Source organism: Hibiscus syriacus, unplaced genomic scaffold (assembly GCF_006381635.1).
Source record: "Hibiscus syriacus cultivar Baekdansim isolate YM2019G1 unplaced genomic scaffold, ASM638163v2 tig00004013_pilon, whole genome shotgun sequence".
Taxonomy (NCBI): domain Eukaryota; kingdom Viridiplantae; phylum Streptophyta; class Magnoliopsida; order Malvales; family Malvaceae; genus Hibiscus; species Hibiscus syriacus.
The window spans coordinates 780,275-783,563 of record NW_024061992.1 but is presented as its reverse complement, the minus strand read 5'-3'; the positions used below and the strand labels follow the sequence as shown (position 1 = coordinate 783,563).

The window sequence follows — 3,289 nt, the reverse complement described above, 5'->3', positions numbered from 1 at the left end:
AAGGGTCTTTAAAAAATGTACAATGGGGCTTAGGTTAAGGCATGGAAAAAGACAAAAAAATGGTGAAATATCAAGACAATAGATGCAAAAAAATATCAGCTCAAACCCCAAAATAAGCTACGTAAACAAAAACAAGAAAAGTAAACACAAAGTGTAACAAAAATCAAACAACCAATTCCTTTTTTTTGTTTTGAATCTTTTCTGTTTTTTTTCCTTTTTCTTTTTTCTTATTTTTTTTGCTATTGCTTGAAATTGTTTGAACTAGAAAAAAATATTTCATCTTTTTTGTGTTCGTGGAACAATTCAATCTTTTTCTTGACAAGGGTAACGGGACAAAAATAAAACCAAGCAAAAGGTTTCGGGTTTTAAAATATGGTAAAAGAAAAGAAAGGATAAAAGCACAAAAATGGTTCACTAATATTTATAAATGGGTAGGCAATTTAGGTTGAGAAATGGGTAAATCCTAAGTGCCCCTATCACATTAAAACATCAAGTTTAACATGCAGTCTTGACATGCATTTAATCACAGGTTCTAGAACATCAATATTAGTCTGACACACTCAATCAAACAAATGAGCAAGAATGAAAAGAGATTGCTCGTTTAATCTCAATTCTCACAAAAACTATAATTATACTAAGTCAATAACATATCAACCAATAAACACATGTGATATCAATAAAAAAGATTTAAAGAAAGCACTTATCATGTCATTTCACTATCATTCATCCTAATTCAAATAAAAGAGAGATCAAGAACTCATATGAAATTCAAGTAAACAATGCAAGAATCATGATTGGCAAAAGAAAATCACAATATACCAACCAAAGCAAATCAAATCCAAACATATAAACAAGCGACAGAAAAAGTGATGCACTTATCATCTACCCCTTCACTTAAAGCGTATTGTTCCAATACAAAATTAAAAACATAGGAGAGGTAATAGAGATACCCCTTATGTCTAACAACGACCGCGACCGTGACCTCGACGAGAGGTGCCCGAGCAAAGATAGAATAAAATCTTGACAATGTTAGATTCGATGGAGTTAATACGACCATGCACTTCATTAAATTGTGCTTGTATAGCTGGTTACATATCGTCCATCGGGTGTGGAGGTGTAGTCCCCGAAGAAAGATACACTCACCACTAGGGGTCATGGTACCGTAGGAACAAAGTACGGAGCGTCGGGAATGCCAACAAGTAATCCTATTATATCCAAGGAATTATCATCTAAACCATCCATAGAAAATGCATAAGTGAATTATGAAACATCGAAAGTTAATGAAAAAAGACAAACGACTAGATTTGTAATGTAAGGGTTGAGAATAAGTGGGCGATCGAAGCTCACAACACATTAAAAGGCATGGGCAAACCAAAACCACAAATTTACCTTAGTGTTGGTAAGCATACACTATTAAAAGAACAACTCAACCTTATTCAAACAGGAGTGGTGTCGTTACGTCCTGAGTAGTTGTATGTTTGAAATCAGTAGATGTATCGAAGTGTCGGGTCATGGATGTGACATCCCTTCATCGTCCTGGTATTGTAAGTTTGCTTCGCCAGCTAGTAAGAGCCGAGTAAGCGACATCGATATCAAAGTTCTTCGGCATCTCAAGCAAAGAGATCAAATAACCATAATTCGTGACATCTGTCACGAACCCATAAAGTTAAAATTTGAAATCGACATATGAAAATATTGTCCCAATAAACGAAAAGAGATTATTACATTCGGTGAATTGACATTAATCACATGATGCTGCTAAAATGTAAATATAGTGTAAAATTCAAAAACTAATTCATAAAATGTACCACATTTGATTTGTGAACATAAAATCCAGCCAATAGCATCGAAATATCGTAGAACATAATCTCTTATATTCCCTTATATGTAAAGTATCTAAAGTGCAAATAAGGATATACTTATAGGCTTGAAACTTACGGTGTCATATGTTGTTGAACCTTGCTCATCGTCGTCGAATCGCAAGAAGAATTTCAATTCTTCTTGGGTTGGGACAACATAGGTCTGGCTTCTCCGGTGCCTCTCGGGGTTCTTAAAATGAGTGGGTGGTTCGTCAGATGGCATAGGAATGCCACCAGAGCTTGCTACAAACGAAACGAAGGCAATGAAGGTGCCCGGTATGGAAGTGGGAAGATGAGGCGTGATCTGGTTGTGCCGTCATCGATGTCCCCATCAGAAACCTGGTACCGAAATCCTCTGTATAACCAAAATCCGAATGATACACGAGTAATGGCATAATAGAAACAGGATCAGAAGTTACCTCATCAGATTTTTTTTGGGGTTGTCGAATGCATTGAATAGGACGAAATACATCAGCATCGAATGAGAGGATACGATAGTTAGCAAAGAATAAAATGATGACGACGCCGATGAAGGGTGGTACTACCGTGGGCGTGAAGGACCAACAAAACCCTGCGACCAAAAGGAACGACAGGCCGATGGAGAAAGAGCAATCAGAGCGTTAGGAATGTGGACTGGTTCGGGTGCTCGTAGTGGTGTGCGTGATTGTTGGACTTGTAACGTCGACAATTGACGGTGGTGTAGAGAAGCGGTGACAATAGTGGTTCATCGATTAGAAGGGATTTTCGGCCCCTTGGTTTCTTGTTCTCACCATGGTTGTTTGGAATGAGGATCGACGATGTCAGATAAGCGGTGACCAGTCAAACTGACGGCAGAGGCGAGTCGGGGGTCGGTTTAGTGGTTTGGTGGGATACGGCTAGGTTGGTGAATGGTGTGAGTCGGCATTGGAAAATAAAGAAAAAATGAGGGGTTAAGAGTTACTGAAATTGTGAACGGAGACGGATGATTAGAGTTGAAAGGTGCGGCGGCTAGATGGGATTTAGATTCATTAGGTGCAGCAAGCATTGATAACTCCGAAGAAGATAAATGTTGTGGCTGAAAGCAAGAATAGGGTAAGGAATTTTAGTTTTGTAATTAGCACGTTGGTATGGGTATTATAAAGAAAAGATTTATGATGGAATTAATGTCAGCGTGAGGTCCAAGGATGAGATAAAAATATGTGAATGGTGGAATTTTAAATTGAAGAGATATGTAGGGCCGGTTGGAAGGTGGAATTGGTTTTAAAATTCAAAGCAAGGATGAAAAGTTGAGTGAGGCCCAAGACGAATTTCAATTTAAAGCAATTGGTGTAGGAAGCGGCCGGTCAAAGGAAATCTTGAAATTTGGGGGGAAATTAGGGTATATGGACGGCAAATAAATAAAAATTGGCAAATGGGTTAGGCTAACTTGCATCTGTGGGGGAGGTGGGAGC

At 38.2% G+C, this 3,289-nt stretch overlaps 1 long non-coding RNA gene across 2 annotated transcripts; it reads right to left on the bottom strand.

Moving 5' to 3' along the window:
- Positions 1–889: 889 nt before the first annotated feature.
- On the bottom strand, positions 890–2,930 carry LOC120186617. 2 transcript variants are annotated; one of them, XR_005522214.1, is made up of 3 exons: positions 2,279–2,930; positions 1,939–2,214; positions 890–1,647 (listed from the first exon to the last, which is right to left on the bottom strand). It is a non-coding gene; the product is annotated as an uncharacterized LOC120186617 (long non-coding RNA). The 2 variants fall into 2 exon arrangements; XR_005522215.1 differs by having other exon boundaries at positions 1,939–2,198.
- Positions 2,931–3,289: the final 359 nt, after the last annotated feature.